The 26,912-nt window shown below is 40.8% G+C and overlaps 1 protein-coding gene across 2 annotated transcripts in view; it reads left to right on the plus strand.

The window, feature by feature from the left end:
• Window positions 1-26,912, plus strand: part of gfra1a (gdnf family receptor alpha 1a) — a 123,261-nt gene that overhangs the window by 22,160 nt on the left and 74,189 nt on the right. The window lies entirely within an intron of this gene.

A 26,912-nucleotide genomic window follows, 5' to 3' on the forward strand; every position in this document is an offset into this window, starting at 1 on the left:
ACTGCAGGAGATTACGTTTATATATGTTATTTTGACTATGGGGGAAAAACAACTGCACTGTAATCGATGCTATGTTTAAAAATAGCTGAAACAGAGAGGGCTGTGTGTTCATGCCCATAAACTCACGTTTTAGGGGTTGTTTCCTGCGGACGGTTTATATTACAACTCTTCTTCTGATGGATCAGACCACCTCTGATCTAAAACAAAACCAAATTGTGCAGGTATATCTGTATATGTTACAGAATTTGAAATTGAAGCTACGGTAACTGGATAGTTCATTGCATCTATGCCAAATATGCTTGTGGTTGAGATGTGAGACTCGCACTGTCAGCTTTCCTTGGATCTGTTTGACTTTATCCTCCTCGTTATCTGATTAAGAAGGTTTTAGATTCAGCTTCCCATTGAAAGGAGGGGTCAGTCCTTCAACATGGCCGTTCATTTGTCTGTTCAGTCATGGAGGCTTGACATGTGTCCTTCAGGGGAGTTTCTACAGCAGATGTGCTCTCTGTCGAAAAACCCCAGAGAAGCGATAGAAGAAGGGGGGAGTGGGACGGCCGTGAGAGACACGATATGTCAGGTTTTGATATTCCCACTGTGCCATTTTGTCTTGAATTTCCATTTTAGAGGGCAATCAATGTCTGCGACTGTTACATTATAGCTTTATGGACAGAAACACCTTTTTGCACCGTGTGGGTGATTAAAAAGGGAAATGTTTAATTTTGACCGCAACCTTAAAGCCCACATAGACCGGAAGCTCCAATTAACGCTGCATTTGTGTGTGTATCTGCGTCATTACCTCGTTTATGAAACCCTAAAGTTTAAGAACAAACAGTTCAGCCACTGCTGAGAAAAAAGTGTTGTATTGTTTTCCTGGGCTCTGCGAAGCGGATCGGCACTTCCTTAATTAGATGTCGTCATCACAAATCCTCACCACTCCTCTTACCACCGTAGCGCCTCCTGGTGCGGGCACTAGTCCGGGCACATCCGGTTGCGTACATTCAACCGCAGAAGAAAAAGAAGTACTCTCGTTGTAGCTGCTGAGATGCAGAGCATCCACCGTGCCAGAGGGGGAGCTGTGTATCTGAGAGCTGGCCTATCTATTACGTCACTTCCAGGTACCTGGCCAATCACAGGACAGTGGGAAAGCTCTTGTTGGCTGGCCAATCACAACACAGTCCACATTCTAGGGGTGTGGTTTTGGTCAGAAACAGAGCGGCTGACGAGAGCGTCAGTGAGGAGATATTTTGATCGGCTCGTTTGCAGCGATTAGGAGGTTTATAACCATGTAAACGAGTTAATATATGTAAGTAGACCTCCATAACTAACATATATGTGTGATACAAGCGTTCTATGTCACCTTTAAGAATCACATTGCATATATACATGGACACTGCATATGGTTTTACCCAGTGGTGCATCGGAATAAAGATATGATAGCATATTGTCATCCTGATTTGTGAGATAGATTTAATGGATACATCAATGCAAAAATATTGATTCAATCTGACATAGTTGTCATTTTCATGCCCAGTATCTATGTTGTGTTGGTAGCAAATGCACTTGCGTCCATCAGTGCGCCTGTGAGTGTGTTGGTCTTAAAATTAGCTGTGGTTGTGCGCATTGTTGGTGTTTGTTGGAATTGGCTGATAGAGTTTTAGTTATTAATGTACCATGAGTTACCTTTTTTCAATTCCCTGTATCATTTGTTATTATAAAACTGTCATGGATCAAATATATCAGCCAAATATGTGAGTTGCAGCGTCACTAGACTGCTTTTTATGGATTTTTTTTTGGTTTTCAGGCGGATGCTAATGTAAATGTATGGTCCTTCACTGTGTAATTAAGCTCTTCTGAGATGGAGAGTCATTCTGACATTTTCAGACACTGTTGATTTGATGTTGACTTACATTTGATGTTTAGTTAATCTTGTGTGTGTGGTATGCTGACATTCACATTCATTAAAAACCTTCCTGTTCTCTGACAGGAATATGGCTGCATCTGAGGCTTAATTGTAAACGCTGTATCATAGAATCCTCACTTTGAAAGAGTCATCATCACAGGTAATAATAGTCGCTTGAGGCGCCACAGTGACAATGTGAAAAAGAGGAATTTAATGGCTCTTATGAATTGTCTTTTATGAGTAGAATTTGTTCCTTTAAAATTAGCAACAGTTAAATAAGAAAAAAAAAGAGCAATGCAAACTGTCTCTCTATTAACAAATGGCACAAACAAATTAGTGCCTCCCCAAAACCTATGCTTCATTCTAGAAAAATAAACATCATTGTTGTTATGCGGAAACCAATAAATTAAAGTATGTTGTATCTTGTATCTGCATACAAGTCCTACCTTTCATAATACCATGATGAAGCAACTGGCTTGAATCTTATACTGCATGGCTATTGTCTCCTGGTAAAAACTAACAACAACAATAACAAAAACAAAAAATCTTCTTGTTTTAATCGGCAAAGAGCGACGACTCAATGGATATGCTCTCCTGGGTGAAATGACCTGAGCGGATGAACTTGGTAATTTCATAATCTTCTACTTTATTTGGCAATCTGGTCTCAAGTTGTGAACCCTTTCCAGTGGGATGTTTTATGATGAGCATCATTCCAGCTGCAAAGAAATCTTAAGTTTAACAGACAACCAATGGAAAAGGAGGAAAACCACAGATATGCTAAATCCTCTACCGTTAATGGAAAAGTAGTCAACAGGCAACTATATCCAGTAAGCTGTCAGCCAGTGACTCAGAGATGCTCTACAGTCAGTGTCTGCAGACATTACCAAGAGTATTTAATGACAAATTATAAAATTTAGCAGCGCCACATGTGCACAGAGGGATGCGGCAGTGCTCTGCTCTTCTCCTCTCATGATGCTGAAATTTAAATGTGGTTTTCAATCCTAAAAACATTTTAATCTCCAACATTTAGCAAGGAAATGTATAAAACCTTAATATTAAACCGTATTTTAGGTAATTTATTGTGTCAGATGGAGTCTGGGCTCCCGTCATGCAGACAGTTGAACAGATGTTTGTAATTAACTGATTCTAATGACTCCGTACAACGAAAAGAGCAGTTTTGCTCGTCACTAGCATTTTTGTGCGGCCGAGCTGTGACGATTATGAAGTAATGGAAAATGGCATTCCTGATACTAAACCGAGTAGAGTTGAGTTGAGCTGAGTATTGCTGGAACTGTATAATGTAAAAGCGCCATTAGTAGGATCCACGCATAAACGATAAACATCAAACATGTAAATTAGCAGCTCATTACATCTGCGACATTCATGTAATAAATCAAAAACAGTAAAAAAAAACACACTTATAAAGTGATGCGACTGTGCGCTTGAAAAGTCCGTCTGCAGAGAAACTGATAACACAAATGCCGTGGAATACAAATGAGATTAAACTAGCCGGAGAACAGCTTCACTCAGGGCTTGTCGTTTTGTTTTATTCAGGCAGGTTAAAATTACCAAAGCCAAGAACTGACTCAATTCCTCAGTGAAAGGAACTGAAGTGCTTTCTTTTGTGAGGAATCATATAAGAAGTGTTTTGACTTCTCAGTTTTCAAGCAGCTGACAGTTTGAAACACGGACAGAAGAGAATAAAGGCAGAAGAACAAAATGTTTTTTTTCACAGAGGGAGACAGCTGAGTGTGGCATACTTCTCATATGTTTCAGAAGTAAATTCTATAGGTGTTTCTTGTCTGCAATGATTTCACAGCCAGTTTTCAATTGAGAAATGAAAAAAAAACTCCATAAAAATACAGCAATTTAAAGAAAATTTGCTAAAGTGAGAACAGTTTTGGAGTCAGTAAACAGAAGAGAGGCCTGGATTAAGCTGTAAAACAGCAAAATGTCATGGAATCTTAGGGTTCGGTGTTAACATTTTAAACCTTATTTCAAAGTCATCAATCCACCAATCCTTATCACATTTGACAGTTGATCGTGTGTGTGTGTGTGTGTATGTTTTAATATCCCAGTCACTATTAATAGTCAAGTCATGGCTCTTTCTCTTTTCCCATTTAGTGAGATAACAGCCTGTTCTTGTTCATCTGAAATAGCTTCCTGGAGGTGTTATCAAAACACTGCAAAGTGGTGAAACTTTCCTAGAAGCATTTTTTTTTAAATTTTATTTTAATTTTTTGGATGAGCTGTTGAAAAGACGGAGAGGAGACAAAAATCTCAGGAACCAAATGAATCACTGCTGTGTGACGGGGGGGAAATAGAAGAAGAGCTTAATTCAAATCAAAATTCTTAGGCATCAGAACTTAAGAGTGGCCATGCCCCGAGTCTTTTTACTCTCGTTCTATGCACAATTCTTTAAATCTTAATGTGTTAAAAAAGAAAAAAAAAACCCTTCCTGATAAATTAGAAGATCAGAGCTGGAAGGTAAATCCATTATTTGGCTCTCTTTAAATAAGCAGTTTTAGAGAAAATGTATCCTAATCTGCATTAAATAAGCGTGGAGCTCGAGGGACGGAAAAGACAGGAGAGTTGCACTGATTTAAAAGGTGAAGCGATCTGCACACGTTTAGGGAAATGAATGAAGAATTTCAGTCGGTTTAACAGCCTCTCTAATGTAAGGACACTTATCGTCATTCAAACAGTGACAGTGATGCTGGTGTGACGAGTCATAACACACACACACACACACACACACACACACACACACACTGACCTGTACTGATGCTGTTCATTCATAATTCATGAGAAAGACATACATGTTTCCACTGTGGAGGCACATGTTTATTATCAACCTGTCTGACTAGACTGGATGGTGTTAAGATTTAAATACAAGCAGAATCGTCTGCACATACAGTATAAATTATAATTAAAAGTGGACATTTTTTAATGTTACCGGTCGGTAATTTTCAACATAGTGGCTGTCCAACCAAAAATGAGTCAAGGAAAATCCACTTAAGTTTTTTATCAGCATTTGATCCACACGGAAACGACGATTTTGGAGAGCTGAATCCCGAATCTCAAAACGCCACCCTTGGGTTTTCTAACCTGTCCTCCAACTCCCCAAATACGACCCATAGGAGCATTACCTAATGTACTGTCCCCAGCAGTGAGGTTAGGCTTAGGGTTACACTTGGCTAGGCAGTAAGCTACGATAACACATAAAAAAATGACTTACTTTGGCTACAGCGTGGAAATGAGCGTGTTGCTATTTGATGACAACACACTCAGGGTACCAGATTTCTGTTAATTATGCGACCGCTGTAAACTGCCAATTGTGTTGTTTGAGTTAGAGGACGTGCTTGTCTTTTTGGGTAGATAACAATACGCTACGCTAAAAACAACGACGTCATAGTCCCACTTCTCTCTTCGTTGGACATAGTTTGGTCTTTTCACTTTCTGATAACTTTCTTTCCTCAGTTGACCTATCTTTCTTCATTCTGTCTCCGCTTCTGCGTTTGTATATATTGTGATATATACTTGTCCAATTAAGTTTTATTTAAAAAAAAAAAACAAAAAAAAAACATGTTGGTACACTGTGCATTTGTCATATGTGCTTGGTCATTATCTTCTTCTACAGTTTGCGTATAGCAGCACTGAAGCACCACATACAGGCCTGGCATAGGTACTACAGCATTTAGAGTCACTGGGATTCGAGTCAACATTCTGTTTCCATGTGGACAATTATTGTTCCCACACAACTAAACAATATTGTCAATTACGTTTCTTGACATTTTCAGTCCAGTCCATTGCTCCTACTTCTCATTTGGTCAGCTGTGCGTTGTTGTCTTGCTGTCATGTGACTCAGCAGTGCTGATTAAACACATTAGCGGCAGTGAGCAAGAGCATGACGGTAAAGAGGAAGAGGAGCGTAGTGTGGAGTTATTTTACTGCTGTAATGTATAATTTAATGTATGTATATATATATATATATATATATATTCATATGTATTTATATATATATATATATGTATATATATATACATATATATATACATATGTATATGTATATAAACTGAAAAAACTACAAATACTCTGTATCAAATTTCCCTTGTAATGCGAGTCACTTTTCTTTTGGAGTAACAATGTAACTTTTTACAGTGTAGACACATACGCACGTCGGAGCTGTCCAGAAAGAAATCTTTCCATTTCTGAAAGGCTCCACCAATGTCAACACATGCTTTATTACATTTATTGCCCAAATCTTTCCTGTCTAAAACAATCTGCAAGTACTCATTTTAAATGTCTGTACTGTGGAGTTGAATGCCAGTGTGGAAAAAAAAGTATGAGGCGAGATAAAGAGGACGATAAATGCGACCGACTAATGATCTTTTGGAAGTGTACACATTATTTAAAAAGAAGTTTAGAAAACTAACAAATGTCATTTGGCACATTTACAAAACCAGATGGGGGTCAATAACTTGACATTATGAAGTTGAATTTAGTGATGACTCTCCGCGGCTCCTCACAGCTCGCTCACGCCTGTCTTATTTGCTCAAGCAGAGAAGAATAGGTCATTGAACGCAGCGTGAGAGCCCGAAGGAAACAGCAGCAGGCGGGGGGAGAGACAGAGACACAGAGAGAGAGAGAGAGAGAGAGAGACCCACGGCGAACGCATTACCGGCACTGAGCCAAAAAAAGAGGACTGTTTCCATGTGCACAATCACATAAATCTTCATAAATTCCTAATTACCCATATTTACACACACACGTGTATGTTTAAAGCAACGATAAGTGCATTCCAGGAGAACTTGAAATAACATCGTGATCTGTTATGAGAATTAGAGCTGGCATGACTGTGCCACCTGAAGGGGATGATGAGGTGTGTGTCTGTGTGTATTTGTATTTGTTACCTCTTTAGAACACATTCGAGCATAAACACCACTGACCAGGAGTCCTCATGGAGGCCAAAACCGGGTCCTAATGAGGCAGAACTTGCCCAGGACCTGCTTAAGGTTAGGGCTCAGATTTAAATTGTGGTTAGGTTAAGGTTAGTGTTAACACTTTTGCGGTGCCCTAAGAGGAATAACTGCACAAACCACTGTGTGTGTGTGGCTATTTTTCCACATACTGAGATGGACATGGTGCGAGTGGTTTTAAGGTCAAAGAGAACTGTACTCGGTGAAGCCAACTGACCCACGCAGGGTTAGACCACTTAAGGCTGTCAGACAGAAAAAAAACAAAACTGTCTGAGTCAAGCGAAAGTTTAGGGAATGCGAAAAGTTTTATTTGTGTGATCTCGCGGATTTGTCATGACAGAAATGGAGATGATGGAGGAGCTGAAGCGAAGCAGAGACACAAGCAGAGACACGTTGATGCTGTCCCCCTGCTGTGTCTGTGTCATGTGACAGTGTCCGTCAATGCTGTGGTTGTTCACACGACTTGTACTTCATGCATTATTCACAGCTTAGCATTGACAGTGTAGAGATGGCTGCCTGGCCCAACACACTAAAGCCTTTTTCATAATAAAATAAGCAATTATATATAATTGGGTTAGTGATATAAATCAATTAAAAAAAAGTAATGAACATAATTCCCATTGCTGTTTTTTTCTGCCCTCTTTCAAGGGATTTTTTTGCTGGGGTGTAATGTAAATAATCACTATAAAGAAAAAGTATATAATATTGTTGAACAATACAGTGTGACAGTGTAGGCAGAGGCTTATACAAGATGGAGAGATTAAGGGGACTGCAGTAACAGTGAGGGAGCTTTTAAACATTTGAGGCTCCCGAAGAGGGAAATTATTCTTTCTTCTTGTATTTACCTTAAACGTGTGAGAGTCAGTTTGGATAGCAAAGAACACAACATGTTAAGGTCTTTGTAACAATTGATGACCTTCCTGAAACGTGTTAATCAGTTAGTGTCTGCAGATCACTTAAAGGCGACATAGACCGGAAGCTCCAATTAACGCTGCGTTCATGTGTGTATCTGCGTCATTACCTCGTTTATGAAACCCTAAAGTTTCAGAACAAACAGTTCAGCCACTGCTGAGAAAATGTTATTGTTTTGTTTTGATCGGCACTTCCTCACCACTCCTCTCACCACCGTAGCGCCTCCTGGTGCGGGCACTAGTCCGGGCACATCCGGTTGCGTACATTCAACCGCAGAAGAAGAAGAAGAACTACTCTCGTTGTAGCTGCTGAGATGCAGAGCATCCACCGTGCCAGAGGGGGAGCTGCGTATCTGAGAGCTGGCCTATATATTTATTATGTCACTTCCAGGTACCTGGCCAATCACAGGACAGTGGGAAAGCTCTCGTTGGCTGGCCAATCACAACACAGTCCACGTTCTGGGGGTGTGGTTTTGGTCTGAAACAGCGCGGCTGACAAGAGCGTCAGTGAAGAGATATTTTGATCGGCTCGTTTGCAGCGATTAGGAGGTTTTTAACCATGAAAACAAGTTAATATATGTAAGTAGACCTCCATAACTAACATATATGTGTGATACAAGCATTCTATGTCGCCTTTAACTTGCGACATCTTGCATGTGCATGTGCATGTGCACGACAGGGCTAACCACAGTTTACTTCAATTTAAAGCTGACTGAATATTGACTGCAATTATGGTATTTTTGTAAGGAGTTAGAAAACGAGTTGGAGTAGCAGGTTATCAGCTACAAACACAGCACTCGGTTTGTTAATTTCACTTTGTCTCAGCTGGCATTAAAAAAAAACAGAAGGTTCCAGGACTTAAAAGCTCATATGAGTTTCACACACGGCAGAAATATCAACATAAAATGACTCATTGAGTATGTTTTAGTTATTGGAAAACACAGCTCTTGTTGCCAGATTGCTGTGAGGGAGACTGTGCTTTGTGGAGATAATGTTGTAAATATCAGACATTAGGGCCCACACTGTGGTCAGTCAACTGCGCCACACTTGAATTATCCTGCAAATGCTGTTGCTTTGGTCTGAATGTCATAATAGAGGATGTTTCTTCTGGCTCTCTGTGTGTGTGTGTGGTCCTGTAAAACACATCAAGTCCAGGTTTGTTGGCTGAGACCGACAACCAGTTGTTGATTAGCTTTGGTTAAAGTCTCAGATTAGGTTTCCAATTTGTGGCTTCAGTGCAGTGATTACGGTGTTACATCAACAAACGCCACGGCATGTTAGAGGGGATGAGAACAGTTTTGTTCCGTTTCATGCGGCGGTTTGGTGGCTGGGACTGTTGCCTCACAGCAAGATGGTCACCAGTTTAAATGTTGGGACCTTTATGTGTGTGCTCATCAAAACAGTCCAAAAACTTGTCCAGACTCTAAAAGTGCATTTTCATCGAGTTGTTGAGAGTTGCGTTGTGATTTTTTTATTTTTATTTTCCTTGACCGACACAGTGTCATACATCACGTAGCGCAGCCCAATATAGGTTATCACAAAAAGAGTGATTTAATGTTACATGTTACTGAGCGTAACTACTGTATTTTCACTGAACATCCTAAAATGAGAAACGCCACTCATATTGATTTGCAGTAGATTTTGTGATATCAGCTGATAAGGTATTAGATATGGAGTTGACCAAAGAAGAACTAGTGCAGTAATTATACAATTATTATCCAAGGATAAGTACCACACATATCTTATTATGGCAAATACATCGTATGGATAATTTATCAGTTTTTGTGCTGAAAATGTAGAAACCGGTGAATCCTCCTGAAGCCCATTTCTGTCTTTGTCATTTTTAAATTCCATGATTATCCCACATTGCAAACGGCATCTTGTTGTATAATAAATGAAAACATTAGTGCTTCGGTGTGACGGATATTTCCTGTACAGAGAAAGACAAAAGCTTATTGTTTGGTAGTTTTTTTAGCCTGGCAGATGAGCACTGATTTGTGTGTGTAGGTGGTGGTGTTGTGTTGTCTCTTACTGCAGCTGTGTTAATGAGTGTGTATGTGTGAACCTTTTCAGAGGAGTATTTCATGAGTGTATTTTCACAGGAAATGCAAGTTCTAGAGCTTTGGAGAGTAAAAGTAAGAGTTGGATTTTTGCTGTGCAGCTTAGTGTGGTTTGTGTGTGTGTGTGTGTACATGAGCCGGAGAGACAGACCGAGCCAGCGAGCGTAGGCTGTGTGCTTGAACTTGAGAGATTTACATGCAAAGCGCCGGTGCTCCTGCATCTTAACTTGGGGAAGTGGAGGTTGAAATGTGCTCAGTGCAAATGCGCTTACGAGCGGCGAGGAAACCAATTTCGTTTACAAGTGGGAACCCGGAGTAATGTATTCCTACACTCAGCCGCACTCCATCTTAACATGTATGACTTGTTTTCCTAGACTAGAGATTTACTGCCCAGAATAACCGCCGCGCACTGATATTATGAGTTCATTTAGCCACAGCTTATCTGACTGATTCAGACTGTATTTGAAATAAAACATTAAGTCACTGAGAAGATAAGACTGTTCATTTTTCGTTGAGATAATTCCATGTCATGTGTCAGAGGTCTCCAAATGAGGGAGAGTAAATGCTCTTGCTGTGCTATCTACCTACCGACCTACTGAATCTGTAGTATTATGAAGGACGAGTGATTCATAGAAAAAAGGTTTTTCTGGCAATTGTGACATCAAAAAAAGTAACTAATGGAAAAAAAGCGTGATATGTTGCAGTATATCCCACTTCCTCCTGTTGCTCTTTGGTTAAAGGTGAAATTGAATTTACTGTCCACAAGTTTATTCTGTAAAATGGTGCCTGTGGTACAAGTATGTTGTATCAGTAACCTTTTCCATGCACTTTAAGCAAGGACTACATGTAGTGTGTCGTGAACTTAACTCCTATTTCCAACTAGGAAACTAGGAGCAACCATGTTGCTACGCTGTTTGTGTGTGCTATCACTGGCTAACAAATGGCTAGCCTGAGATACGTGTGCATTTTCAAATCTTCAACGGGAACACGGTGAATTTAGGGCGGGTAACGTCAATGGAACGCAGCATAAGGTCTCCGTCTCGTGCTGCCATGTTGCTACAGCAACCTGTTTTGAAGCGTTACGAGTGGCTTCGCATCAGTTAACACAGAAGGAATGAAATTGGAGAAAGAGAATGGGAGAGTGGAAGAAAGGAGGGAGTTGTGATAGAGCATTCACATGCTTTCTGGTATGCAAGGCTTCGGGAGAGGGTAGGGCGATCAGAGTTTGTTGCACTGTACCCTCATTAACACTGCTAATATTCAGTTTTACCGTATGCTTTATGTCATTTACTCTGTCTACCTGCTCCTCCCTGGGGCGATGGCATATTTACACAAGGAAGGTCTGACACTCTTTCTTGTTATCATTCGTCTGTGGGAGGGTAATGAATATGGGGATTTGTATGTCAAATAGGGCTTAGTGGAAGTTGTGTGGTGAGAAAGAAGGGTTATCTGAGCCAAGTGCGTATATTTAGTTTAACTTCTGTTCATTTTAGAGACAATTCTTTTAACTTCTGTAAACTTTCATTTTTTTTATGCTAAGTCTTAAATATCATCTTCATTAAGAAACAAACTGAGTTCTTATATACTGACCCTGCAACTCTCTCTACTGTGTCTTTGAAGGGATAGTTCATGTTTTTTGAAGGGTGGTTTTATGATGATTGCTGATTGAGCTTTACTCAGCCCTTTTGTTGAGAATCAGCGGGCGGCACCCATGGTGTGCTTGCTCTTAGTGAAAACAAGGCTGCCAGCAAAACTAGGGAGAACAGATTTAGCCACTTAACTAAAGTCTCAATTGATAAAATCTTCAAAATCTTCATGCTTAAGAGAAAACTATTTTAAGAATACATTTGCTGCTTAATCTCACTGTTAAACATCATTTTTGGACTCAAAACTGATGTTTGTTGTGCTTTGCAAAGTGCTCACTCTCCCGTACCAGGGTCCATAGCAAAAAATCTGTCTTTTTAGCTCATGAGGATGTGCTAGTTGCCTATTTTACTGTTGCCTCATTGGGTAAGTTTGTATGACTCTTGTAAACCCAAACAAAGTATTGTCAATACCAATCACTAAATAGCACTAAACAAGACGTTTAAATTTACTGATGGAGGCAGCAGTGGATCAACCACTCATGTGTGCTGTAATATAAAATCGCTAATTTTCTATATGGGCATTGGTGCAGGTAGATGATCGCTTTACAAAGTGCCTCAAGCTACAGTTTCCAATTTGGAAAAGGCAATTTAGTGATAAAGTGTCAAATATATAGTACTATTATTGAGTACTGGTAAAGTTTTTATCAGGTGAGACAAAGAAAGGTTTTTTTCTGTGGTTCTAAAGAGAGGGGGAAGCAAATTAGGGCTGCAAAGATTAAATGGGTATTAATCAGTTAATTAAAACCAGCTACTTACATATGAATATTTTATGATTTAAAACTGAATATCTTGGTTTGTAGACAAAACATTTAAGAAGTTTGAAGTCACAGATTATCCTTTTCACCATTGTCTGCTATTTTATGGACCAAACAATTTTAATGAGTGTTGATTTATCGAGAAGATATTTGAAAGATGAATTGATTATGTTCCGCCCTACTGCACACCGCCCAATCAGCTCTGACTATGTGTCATTCCCTCACACAACCAGACAAACTGAACTATCCCCTTAAGGGCTCAGCGTGGAAAGAGTTGACTTGTAAAGCACGAGTAAGGATGCAGGGAACAGGTGCTGTGACTGCAGCCGATCTTTATGTCCACACTGAAGATCATATAGCAGCTCATGTTACACACAGACTTAGGTGCTGTCAATTGCAGCGAGGCAGTGCGAAGTCTTACTTGAGTGATTCATTGAACTCTGTCTGAGCATCGTGGGACATTTGAGAGATATTTGTTGTTGATTTGACAGCCTACAAAACAAATTGGAAAATTAAAACAGTACATTCATTACAGACATTTAACACATTTAAGGGAAAGTGATATCCAGATAATTAACAGCAGCTGTACGTCATGGGGATCACTGTATGCGGAGTGGGTGGTGTTAAGATTCAGATTCTTGTTGGCAAAACAAAAAAGAAAGTGCACCTCTGTGGCAACACTGTGGTCTCAGAGTCATAATGGTTTATGTGATAGTTCTTCCCTAATTCCCTCTTTTTCTTATTTGTGTAGTTTGTATTGTTTTCTTGTCTTGTCTTCTTGAATATTGTGAAAGTTTTGTATAGCTGTATGGAGATGGAAGAGGATGCTCTTTTTGTTTTCCATACTTTTTGCTGTAGACTTGTTGACACACAGCTCTTTATCTGTTTGTGAATTGACCAAAGGTGCATTTATTGGGCTATATGGCCTGAAAATGAAGTCTGCAACTTTTCAATATTATATTGGAATTATTGTTTTACACATGATTTTTTTCTCCTTCAGTTTGCACTATAAAAATGTGAACATCCATTTCTGCTTGGGGTTAAAATGCTGCACAAGATGCACTTTAAATAAATTTGCAACCACATGGTTAAAACCTTATGCTACTGAGGAGGTTGAGCCTGTTTTAGGAAACATTCTTCACTGCATGGCTGCCGTCTTGTTAGTCTCTTGTTAGAAATGCGGGAGATGCTCTACAGTGCAGTGTAACCCTAACACTCTGAACTACGGAAACCACCGTCTCTTGTTGCCAGCTCATTAAAAGTAAATTTAATATCGTCCTCAATTATATCAGCAACTTCATGAAATCCATCCATTTCTGGCATGCGTCACCCAAATAAAAATGAACAAAATGTTGCACAGATATGGATAAAAAAATAAACATGGTGACTGTAGCAATTCATTGTAAAGTGGGAAATGTAGGGAGTGGATACACAGAAACAGGACTGCACCCTGTCACTGGAGCATTAACTATTTTTGTGCCTTTCATGCCTTGTTTACTGACTGCAGTGCAAATCGGATTTGTAAGCAGTTCGGATCAGAATCTGATCTTCCCGACCAACTGTTCACATTACATATTCCGTTAAAGTGATCAGATCCAATCTGCGTTTGTGTCTATACAGTATTGACATTGTCTAGTGTAGTCTCTGTAGTTTGGTGATGCAACGTAGCACTCAAATCTCTGAATGTGAGAGAAGACATTCCGCATGAATTGTGACCTGCTGCAACAGTTTAATGACCTGCGTCAATGTTTTCTAACAACTCTTTTTTAAGAAGCAAATACAATGTTCATTTATTCATTTAAAAATATTGTATTTTATTGTTTTGAAAATACACTTGTTCTTTGCGCTCCCTGATTTATTCAATACAGAGTGACAGCTAAATGAACTGGAAGTAGTCACAGGCTTGGACTCGCTGTTCATCTGGAACTTTAATTATTGCAAGTATCCAATGTTTGTCAGATTATAAAAAATTAGGTGCTTACAATTATTTTGTCGGATCTCGACTGGGAAAACTTGGGGAACGAGTTCTGGACGGACAGCGGCAAAACTCAGTAGCCAATCAGCAGGAGCAAAATCAGGGAGAAGTGTATTTTCAAACAATAAAACACAATATTTTTGAATGATTAAATCGAACTTTTATTTGCTTCTTGAAAAGTGTTGTTTGAAAATATTGATGCAAATCTAATTCAATATCGACCGTCCAATTATCTTCTGTCTCTCTGGATCTACATCGTTGTCTGGACCTGTTGTCATTCGAGTCGTGCTGTGAGTGACACTCGACTCGCGACTGAGATGTTCAGAGAGAAACGGGTCTGTAAAAATCTGATCAGAATCACATTCGAAACCACCTCCTCATGTGGTTTCAATCAGCTTTGGAAAAATCAGATCTCATGCGTTTTTTTAGCTGTCCAGCCAAAGGATTTTGTTGATACAATCGGGACATGGGCTGCAGTCTGAACCCCCCACACACACACACTATTTCTCTATCTCACACATATAGTGAGAGAGAGACTCTACTTTGGTAAGTTACATGTTGTGTATCTGTCTTTTAACGCAGTGTTTGAGCTGCATTTATGGGACTTAATTGGAGCTGCGCGGTGCAGGAGACAGCAGCAGCTGTGATTGACACATGCACATAGCCAGGCAGCTGTTCAGCGAGCACTTGATTGCTTTTGGCGGGGCACGCATTTTCTGTATTGCACGGTCAGGTTTGCCAGATGCCAAAATTGTGATCATGACTAAAATATGATTTTGAACGTCTTGGTTTTTCACTTTATTCACGCTGTGTGCTTCTCCCGCCTTGCCTGCTTAATCAGCATTGTGTGAACTGATTTGACAATGGTTTGAATGCACTTGTTTTGTTCAGCGACAGTAATCCAAAGTCTTTAAATCAGGTTGAAGTGGGTCTTCATGCATTTGCTTCATACATGATGTATGTTACACTGGCACAGAGAAAATCCAGTGTACACAATAACAGTTTGACTCTATTCATTTCCTCTGAAAGGAATCCTCTGAAATATCAGTTGTAAGAGAAGACAGTAGGGGAAACAATAGGAGATGGAGATGAATTAAATCAGTAATGATGAAAAGAGAAATTCCCCTGACTTCCTGTGACAAATCAACAGCTGCATGTGTCTATTTGATAAGAAGAGTAGAAAATGGTGGCGTCACATGGTGTTGTGTGTGAGAGCTGAAGAATAAAGATGTTCACTCAACAACGTATCCAGTGGATTTTCAGTTTTGATTTATAGGCGTCGCCTTGTTAGTAAAACACTTACATAGAAGAAACACATACTTGGTAATCATGTGTTTCTGCCTAGTTTCTTTCGGAAAGGAGAAACAAAACTGCAATTTGCATTGTTAACAATATGTTTTTACTCTGATAACATTGTGTATCTGGACGTCAGATTCGTATAATTGTTGACTTATTGCCTAATTTTTCCAGCGTTGACACTGATTGATGCTTGAAGCCTTTTATGGTTATGGACTCTGTATTTTAACGCTCATGCCCACTGCCCTGGGAGCTCTTTGATTTGTATACCTGTCCTTATATCACCATATATATAAGTTAGACAATTACTGACGTTTATCTTTATGACGTGCTATTGTTGTGAACATGGAAAACATATGCATTATATCCTCTGTTGAGGGTTTTCCTGTGAATGTAAACCAGTGGGAGACGCAGCGCAATTTAATCTAATAAAAGCCCTTGCTGCTTTTTAGCTCAAGTGTGATGCTAGTTCAGATATTGAAAGTGAAATGGAGTTTAATGCAACAGATTGTTGCTGCAGAGTGTGTTATTGCTTTGTTGCCTCACTCTCTCCAGGGTAATCTGTTCAGGCACTGACGTTTGATCTAATCAGCTGCCTGATAGTCTGATGGGGAAGATTAGCATCTGTGAAGAAGAAGCAGTGTGAATTTAAAGGGGAGTTGGCACCTACTCGTGACGCGGGACTTTCCAGATTAGCAGGAACTCTAGTGGGCGGGGCTATGTGCTAAATTTCGCAGCTGTTTCTGTGTTGCCAACTTAGCGACTTTGACGCTATATTTGGGGAGAATTCAGATCCTTCTAGCAACTCTTTTTCAAAAAAGGGACAAGCAACAAATGTAGTAACTTTTTCTGGTGTTATTAGAGACTTTAGGAGTCGCTCTAAAGGACCTGGTATACACACACCATCCCACTAAAGCTCTATTGCAACCCCCTACACACGTCTTTAAACAAATGTTTGAAAACAAACACAATCAAGCAATGTTGAGTGTATGTCATCAACAGCACTCTGAATGTGACAAGAACTTTGAGGTGTGGTGGAAATGCAAACCACACAGATTACCGAGTAATAAAAGTTCTTGGAAATGTTGGTGGAAAAGGGGCTATGGATTCACAGGCACTCAAACTGACATTTTGAATGGATGGATTGCTATAAAAGTGACCACAAGACAACAGAGAAGATTGTATACTACAAACACTTCACACACTCTCTGACCACTCAGTGAAACTCCTGATGCAGTACCAGAAAATTTTGCATGTTCTCCCCGTGTGTGGGTGGGTTTTCTCCGGGTTCACCGGCTTCCTCTCACAGTACAACAGTTGAATGTTGTTTGTCTCTGTATGTGGCCCTGCGATGGACTGGCCAACTGTCCAGGATGTGACCCCGCCTATCGCCCTATGTCAGCTGAGATTATGGAGGACAGAGTGGTAGACGATGGATGGATGGATGGATGGATGGATGGATAATGTAACCACTAAATGCATCTAAATCAGACATTGTCTTACTGAATTCCTGTCTAACTGAGTTAGTCAATGAGTTACTGCTTTGTAAAAGTGACTAGTTACCATGGAAAGTAACTACTGGGTTACGTTTGTTAATGTTGAATTATGTCAACAAATTTGCCCCCACCCCCTTAAATTCAACTGTGTGTTAATCTACACTGTTTTATTGTTGCTGTGGGACAAAGTGAGACAAGACACCTACACATGATTGTAGATATTACCTATACATATTACCTATACCTATACATGATTGTAGATTGTAGATACTAAGTGATGTCCCACTGGCCTGCCACACAAAATCAAGTTAGTTTTTTTTTATGTTATTAGATTCATTTCGCATCATGAATACATTTTTATTGCGAACTATATATTGTTCCATATCAAAACAAACATGTTTATTTTGAATAATTCTGTGAACTATCATCACAGATATATTATGATGGATTACTGTGAAGAGTGTGAAGAGTCTGCCTCCTGACCAGACTAGATGCTCCGTGGCCCGCAGGTCATTTGCGTTGAAGACCCCTGATCTTGCGGTTTGGAGCAGGTTGTGCATTGAATGCCGACCTTGAAAGCCTCTGTGCCGGCGTGTTATGTCTGCACTGTTTGCATGGTGACTCAAACCAGTCTTGACACTTTATTCTCGACCTTTTGAACAGCAGTTGACCGTTCACGTCGGCCGTCCGCTTTTGTTCTACTCATTTGCGGTGTATTTTGGATGGTCTTCATCTACGATGTCGCCTCACAGCAAGATGGTCTCTGGTTTGAATCCCACTTTGGTCTGACCTTTCTTTCTGTGTGGAGTTTGCACGTGTTTGCTTAAGGGTATGCCGTCTGCCTGGCATGGTTCAAAAACATGCAGATTGGGGTTATATGTTAATCGTAGACTCAGGGTTGTTTTAATTTGACTCACGTGTCACCTCCTCTGACACTTCTTCCTGGTGTCTGGCTCCTCCCAGGGAGGATTTGAGCAAGACATGAGTAAGAGGAAGGACGAAGTAAAGCATAATGATTGCTTTGACTCTTAATTGATTGACAAATTTAATGGGTCTACTTCTAGTGTAGACAAGAGCATGTATGAATATTGTTGAAACAGCATTTCACTCTGCACTTTCACTACAGTAAAATGCTGTTAAAATGCCAGTGGTATATAAAATGACATATCTACCTGTTGGATGGACGCACCTACACTTCTTAATGTAACACAATTATTGTCATGCATAGTATACGTAAGTGACAGCAGCTTTCTGGGAGCCTGCCGGTGCCCTCCTGATCACTGACAGACCTTGACATTGATTAATTACAAATCGTTAACTTTCAAGCAAGACAGTTAAAATGGCAGCCCTGTATTTTCCACCGTTAGTGAATGCGGAGTCATTAATCATTTTTTGATAATGCCGTGAAAAGTCCTGACAGAATTAGAACTTGTCCTTCCTCCCAGTGAGCAGAGACTCATCCTTCCTGCACATCGCAGAGGCATCACGGCGTCATGGACATGACCGTGTCAGCACACGTCTGGTGCCTTGACAGGAAAATTACCGGTGAAACTGTGTTTGACATTCACTTTGTCTCCAATTGTGTTGTCAAGTACAGTCTTCATTTAGCAGAGTTTTGAGGTGGATCTGTTTGTCGTTGAGTTGTATTTGAATAGATTTTAGGGTTAGAAGACAATAACAACTGTATATTTCTGTCCTTGATTCACATTCGCTTCATTCCCATAGCTCATGCAGTCTTCACTGCACTCACACATGTGCTTTGCTTGTAACACTTGACAATGGCCCTGCCTGATACCTGATGCTTCTGTCTGTCGTGGCTGACTTTGTAGCAAGAGTTGCTGTTGTTGCTAAGGTAATGGCAAATTGGTGTCTGCAGTGCACCCCAGGATTTGGACTGGCAACCTTCCCAGTCACAAGCCCATTGTCGAAAGGAGATTTCGTACAAGGCCACTCTCCGCCGTTGCTTGGGTTTTTGTCAGACAGAGTTCACCCAACAATGGCTCCTGAGCAAGGCACCCGATCCCCCATTGCCCCCCCAGACACAGATACGTAAATGCTGCCACTGCTCGGCTTGTGTGTGTTTACTACTGGTGTGTTAAGAATGGGTTAAATGCAGAGGTCGAATTCACTAATTGGTGTGCGTGCGAAAAATTTAACTTGGTCATTCTAAAATGCCAAGAAGAGCACACACAACACTGACCTATGAGTGCATAAAGGAAATAAAGTCCTTTAATAAAGTCCTGTGCTGGATTATTCCCATGACAAGAATAGATTAGCTGCTGCTCGGAACATTTAGTATTTCTGGACGTCTGAAGAATAGCACCGACCTTCCCAAAGCACTCAAAGTGGAAGCGTTTCAGTTGAAGCTACCACTGCATACATGTGCGTAGAGTTCATCATTCAACCTGTTCCCAGGTCCAAATGTTCTTTTGAATTAATCGGGACATGTATTTCACAATTTGAATGCTGAACAGTAAAAACCGCTGCTGCCTGCCCTGCATTCATCTCCTAAAATCCTCTTGAAGATTCATGTTTGATTTCATGTTTCCCCGGGGGATAAAACAACCATCCTAGTTTGTTTTGGCTTCCTTCTCTGTCCCCCTCTGTCTTATCTGAATTGTCATCTCCTGGAGAAAAACTTCACGTCGCTCACTCTCACCTGAATTACATCCCCCATCTCTTATATCTGCCCGCCTCAACATTTTTTTTGCTCGGCTCTTATCATTAAGAGGAAATAAATCCTCTCTACCGCTCCTGTCAGCACTTATTTCCTCTCTTTGCACTTGTTCTGTCAAACCGTGGGTCAGAGGGCTTGGCAGGCAACTTTGGGCTGAATGCACTTTACTTAAATTACACAAAACCCACTATTAAGCTATGCTTGTTAAAGGAAACACATGAAAGGAAAGTCACGAATGACCTCTTACTTTTGTTGTTGTTAGGGATTTGATGGTTCCTTGATGGGCTGGGCTGGGTTTGGGTTCATGTTGGATTTGGTTTAGCCTGCTTTACATGGTGCTTCTGTCTATCTTTGCTACATCCTGATACTTTCCACGGTGTTATTTACATGACGGTGCCTGAAGGAAACACTTTTTGTTTCATGACGACCCAAAAGAGAAGGATAAGCGCGAGAATAACAACTCCGCTGGACCGTTTTCCAGCGTTTAAACCGCAATAATTTGTCTTACCATCCCTCTTTCAGCAATTATGTGCCCTCACCGCACTGTGACTCACAGACGGGAGAGGTCATCAAGGTGCAGAGAGGGCAATTTGCAAAGGGAAGTGAATAGAAATAGCTCATTGGGACAAAATTCACAACAAGTTGTTTCTTTTTAGCTGAATTATTAAATAATTCTGCCAATAATGGTTGACAGAGTGCCATTTCAATGTCAGTGTGGTTTATATTCAGGAAATGATTTGGGTTCAAATGCATAAACCATGTCATGTTTGGGTTAGTTTTCTCATGGGTTTGGTTGGATTCAGACTGTACTGTGTCCAGGCTGCACACGGACCCCCACTCACCATGCATACAGGTCTTGCAGCACAGCACAACGTTGTGGTTGTGATAAGCTGTGTTCCAGTTCTGTGGCTGCACGTTCAATTAAATTAGCCTCCATTTTTTTTCTGGAGCTGGACATCTGTGAAGTCCACCGCAGCATGGACGTAAAGGAAGCCCTGTGGAAAGTGTTTGTTCCCAGTAACTAATGCCTCACTGGTTGTTACAGAGGAAATAATTTGTCTCCCACTTTTAAATTGAGGATTAGAAGAAGTCACGTAACACCAGTCTCAGTCTGGCTCACAGCACAGTCTGTTTTCACTCTGTTTCTAGTAGTTGAGCCTTGAAATCTTTGCTATTTGCACAGTTAACACAGTGTGTGGCCACTGAAAATTATGAAGCTTTAAAAACAGGTTCTTTTATGATTGTTGTCTCTCTTGCACATGTTCTTTGATACAGCTAAAAACCCCAAACCAATTTCAGCTTTTTGCCTCTTAAGCTCAAGCTCTGTTGTTCATCTCCTTTAATATCAAAGGTCATATTGCAGCATTTTTGCTTCTTAGTTTTTTTCTCCTTCCCCCTATAACATCTTATCCCCCCCCCCATGTCCTCAGCACCCTTTCCTTCACTTCACTTAAGCTCAAACGCTTCCTTTCACCCTCAGGCCCTGATTCAGACCAATCTGAGCATTGATTTTCCAAAGAGCTATCGAAGTTGTCAAGGCCAGGCAGAAGTGCTCTTGCCAGGTACAAGTTATGAACATTACTAAAAAGATTCTTTGGGAAGGTGGGTGTCAAGAGTTGGATGACTGATATAGAACACACAACCCAGTTGCCAGGATCACTTAATATATTTTTCTGCCAAAACCTCAGACACGTGTGAGCTCACATCCGAACCGAAATGACATTTCTTACACATGTCTACAGACGTGCAACGTGCTAGGCTGATTATAATCATTAGGTCATGACTGTGGTTTTCAAGGATTTTCAAGAATGTCAAATAAAATAATAAGTGTGAAATAGATTTATTTAGAAATGTTTTAACAAATTTTAAGCCAAGAAGGAAAAAAGTATCTCACCTCTGACAAAGCCGGTCCGAGGTTTACTCCTGTGCGGTCAGTCTACCCCTCACTTCCTCCGACAACCTTTTATTTTATTTTCGACAGCTCTGCCATGATGCATGTCTAAAATAACGTTATCATCACCTTGATCTTACAGCCGGTAGGTTGCTGGGAGCCGTGTGTGTAGTGCTGTAAAGCAATTTGTGTTTCTCGTGACATACGAGACTTCACAAGAGCTCCGAGTCTGAGGAGTCCGGGTTGGTCGTCCTGATCTTGTAAGGCTGGTTTTCTGCTACAGACATTAGGTAAAGTGGAGACAGCCCATAATCTCCCCTCAACAATGACTCCAAAGCTGTTAAATGTGGGTAAAATATCCTGCATAGTTCCACTGTAAAACCCATTGTGTTACGGCGTGTAACAGCCTTAAAACCAGCCTGCATGTCTTCAAATTAGGGATTGAACAAGGCTTTTCACAGCGTTTAAAAACACAACATGTGACAGCATTAAAACATGCTATATCTGTTGACATACGTCATGGCACGGCATTAAAACACAGCAAGATGTTCCCATAACACCACTAAAATGCCCAATGGTTGGATTTAAACTTGTCTCGAACTAATGTCTGCTCTTGCTCATGCCACCACTTCACATTTGGAAGATAATTTGCCAGATAATTACTTGAGAACTACTTTTTTACTACATTTTACAAATGATATGTATGGAACAATTTGGAAATACAATACGTTTGTTGAATTATTTCTCCAAATGCAACATTAGCACTAGAGATGTTCTGATATGATTATCATTGGTGGTAAGGTTTGGCTCAGGTTAAACCCTTTGTAAAACATGAACAAATACAGCAAATGGACACCATTTATTTTTACCAGTGATATGTCATTTCGTTTTTCAGCTTGTACGTTTGTTTTGACTCTGGTCCAAACAATACAGCACTGGCAGAGCTTCATGTTTCCATGACGACTGACCGGGAAAGGACGCGTGTGACAAAATTTTTACATGACTCCAGATTGTTAAAATGAGTCTCAGAAGTAACGCTAAACTTTAAAAACAGAGGCATACATACGCAGGACACAGGTACGCTGGTTAGTTGCGCTGCTCTTTTCATTTTATAAACAGGCCGCTCCAGTTTGACTGTAGGCGCGCTAACGGAGCTAGCGCAGCTAACAATGCTAACGGAGCTAACTGGTAAATACTGCCAAACCGCCGACATGATGAGCTAACGTTAGCTCCTTGTCTACAGGTGTCGGGTGATAAGTTCTTCTTCACACCTCTAAAACACAGCACAACTGTTTTAAGAGTGCCGAAGAAGAACCGTGTCAGAGCTCGAATACATTACGTGGTATCGGATCGGTCCATGGACTCCAGTTCTCGCCGATACCGATGCCCACATTTTCGGAAGTATCGGAGGCATTTCCGATACTGGTATCGGAATCGGAACAACTCTAATTAGCACCTGTAGCAGTTGTAGTTGTAGCTTTATGTCAGACTTTTAGCTTCAATTGTTAAATCTTTCAAAACATTCCATCAAGTTGTTTTTCAGGGTAAATGGCACTTTTCTGACCAATCAAAGCTGCTTTATACTCACTCATTCATACAGGGCCTCTTTGTACAGCACATTTTCTATCACACATTTTTTATACCCATTCACACACTGACGGCACAGCCGTCAGGAGCAGCGCGGGGTTGTGTTTTGCCCAAGGACACATTGGCATGTAGACTAGTGAAGCGGGGAATCAAACCCACAACTTTTAAGTTGAAAGACATCTCACTCTACCACTGAGCTACCATGCCCCGGGATAAACTAACATGTCCTCCGCATGAGCAATTAGCTTCAGGCTGCAGCAAGTGCCTGTATGCATTCAAGAGAGGAGAGACTGAGCAGATTTAACTTTGCCTCCCTCAACATGGAGAGTGTGGGTCACAGAAGTGGTGGCACGTACTCGTAAAGTGTGTGTGTGAGTGTGTGTTAGTGTGTTGATGGAGGACATGGCTAAGCTCTGCAGACATTCAAAACCTTCCAGCCAGCCTGCCTACCTGCTAAGCCCCTGTATTCACCTGATGCTGTTTACATCCAGCTCGGTCAGACCTCAGCCTGCACCGCTCTGCTACTGACAATCTGTCCTGCAGCAGAGCAACAGGCCAGATAAACTGCTGTGGAGACCTCAAACTGCAACACACACACACACACACACACACACACACGATTCACAGAAATAAGCTATCTGGCAAAGTCCAGAATAGCGATGTAATCAGTGACTGAGGCAGGTGTAAAATCTAAAATTCGGTTAGATGGGACAAAACAACCACAAGGGGGAGCTATACAGTATAAATGACATACACCTGCCAACTGCTAACATCATGACATCATCCATCTGAACTCCCATTTTGAAGCCTGGAAATTCTCAATTTGACCATCACCGCGCTGATGTTTCGCTATGGGAATCTGTACGTCTCTCGAAGGCTGTCCACGTTGACACAGATCCAGATACTTGCGTTGGAATTGAAAATCTTCTTTGGCGCTGGCTCGAGATAAAAGTAACATCACACCAAACAGTGAACACAGTCCTAACAGCATGAATAAAACTGAAAAAAGAAGAGTGATTGGCATGGAAATAAATGGAATAAAAGAGAGACAAAAGTCAAAGCAGTCTTTTGTTGAAAGTGGCATCCACTGATGGAATGAAGGACATTTGTTGCAATTTTTCATGGCCATTGGGACAAAGCTGCAGCTAAAAGATGTTTCATTGTGTTCAACTTTCTTTAAGAGACTTTCCTTCTCTTCTTTTTTTTCTTTGCTGCAAAGGGTTGCAAGTTCACTGAAGGAAACTGTGGAGTAGGTGTTGTGGAACTCTCGTATCTAACCCAGTGGTTGGTGAAAACCCGACCACGATGACAAAATTTAGCATGTAAACAAAGCCCAGAGAAGGTGTAGAAGCATAATCTCATTTCATTCACACAGCACACTTCTATGTGCAGCATATGTTTCGTACGCATACCCAGCATGCTGTAGGAATCCAATCCACAACCTTCCAGTTGAAAGACGACCGTCGGCCCGATGTGAATTCTGTTTTAACTTGGGTTTCGATTGAAAGACTTAACAATTGCTAACAGGGGTCAGACTTTAAAAGCACCAGGAGCACGAGGAGACTTTTAAAAAGACAAAGAGAGAGGAGGCTGCTGAGCCCCAGTGACCGTTAACTCCATTTAGGAGAAACGCCAGTCCTACCAACTCCTGAGTAAAAAGCCTGCAATTGTAAAATTCAGAAGCCAGGGATAGAAGTGCCTTTGCAAGATACCGAGAGGCCACATAGAGGGCTTTCAAACAAATGCAGCTGAAAGGGAAGAACAGAGTGTTTGTTCCCGCTCAGATGAGGTCTGCTGGTGTGATAATGCTTAGCAGTCGACTTTTTTTTTTGACAAAGTGACTTGGATATTAGGATTTATTTGGTTTTTAAAGAGTGCACGGCAGCATTAGCTGGCAAACAAAGCATACACCTTTAGCAACAAAAGGATCTTTCCACGTTTCTTCTCCTGCACTTTCCATAATTCAGTATCAGCTGAAACTTAAGCCTGTTCCTGGGATTTATTTATTTTTTCCCCGTCCCAAAGTACTAATGCAGGCATATTTATAGCCTAATGCTCAGGGGACGCAGATGAGGCCTCTGGCAATGGTAAAACAGCAAATGTACATTTTCATAGGTTATTAGCCATTGATTTTCCCCTGGATTAAGAGGCGTTGTAATGCTAAGCAGTAGAAATTGGAAATGTGTCCCGATATGCTGTTATCAGCTGGCAGTAAAAAGCTGAAGAGAGTGCAGTGCTCCAGACATAAACACACACACACAGGTTTGTACAGCTATCCTTTTAAGAACTCAACACTGACTGCCATTCATTTGGACAACCTAACCAGTAAATGCTGAACCCATAGCTCAATTCAGGTGAGCACTAAACTTAACCACGTCCTCAAAAATGTAATTCTGCCTCATTGGGACCAGATTTTGGTCGACTGGTCCTGACAAGTGTAGTGTTTATACCAGGTCCTAAAGAGGTAACAAATACAAGTCAAATCGAAAATGGAGGCAGGGAGAAGACAAGCAATGCAGAACTAAACCATTCAGTAGTCATGAGCTGAGCTGATACTCAGTATCAGTGCTGCTATCAATCCGATACTAATCCAACTGGCTGGATCAGATATTGGAAATTAATTAAAAGCCAATTTTAACTGTGAATCTCATATATCACGCAAATGCTTTGCACATTATTCTCTATTGTCACGTGAACAGAATACTTCAGGGTGTGATCGCAGTTTCAGATGAGGGAAACGGTGAACAAAACTCGCGTCTAAAGAAGCTCGCATTCGCCCCAAAGTTGTCGGATTCAAGCTCGTACTCAACAGGGAGGTTCTAAGAAACACAGTTGTTTTGACTGTAGGTGGCGCTGCAGGAATCATACGTTTGTTTTAAATTGAAAATATAAGTTTGGCATTTAATAGACAGTGAATGGACGATACTCTGTCACGATGAGCTGACGTACATTGCTAGCAATCTTTACATGTTCAGTAAATACAATTTTCTTACTAAAATGTTTTTTGTGTAATTGCAGTTATTTCATCTATCAAATCTCTGGCTGTGAGACAATTATTCGCGCAAACAAGAGAAAGAAAATCGGGGGGAAAAGTTACGTTTTTCTTCTTAATGAGCTAAACTGAGCAAACCGAACCGCAAACATGACCCAGAAACCGCAATGCACACTGATTTCTGAGCTTGTAGAATTGTTGCGCTCCTAAAATAGACAGAAGGAAAGAAGCAGGTACAAACACACACGCACGTTTAATCAGCATACGAACAGCCTCTCCAATTAGCTCTCCTTATTATTCCAATCTGTATGATGGAAGGGAGCACAGCAGAGAGAAATCAAACATCCCCGGGCCAAGCATATTTAACATATCCTCTCAGGATCACAGGCAGGCAGGCAGGCGGACTGGGAAATTAAACAGGAATATTTCCAGAGAGAAACACTCTGGCTGTGTTCTACACCTGCAGCTATCAGGCAGCATGATGGAAATTTGACTGAAACACTGCGGTGTGTGCTTGTTTTATCTCTCCTCGACTAAATGCTGAAAAATATCCACACACTGGAACACAGCCAAGAAAGTAATGGAGTCTGAGAGGCAGCTTCTTTTTTCTTTTTTTCTTTTTTCCCTTCACTCCACTTGGAGTGCACTTGGGTGGGATGACTTGCATCTGTCTGAAAGAAACTATCAAAAATGATAAGGACTGCACTTTACTTACAGTCAGTGCTGAGTTCCACTTTCTCAACTCTG

The sequence above is a fragment of the Solea senegalensis genome, linkage group LG15 (genome assembly GCF_019176455.1).
Source record: "Solea senegalensis isolate Sse05_10M linkage group LG15, IFAPA_SoseM_1, whole genome shotgun sequence".
Classification (NCBI taxonomy): Eukaryota; Metazoa; Chordata; class Actinopteri; order Pleuronectiformes; family Soleidae; genus Solea; species Solea senegalensis.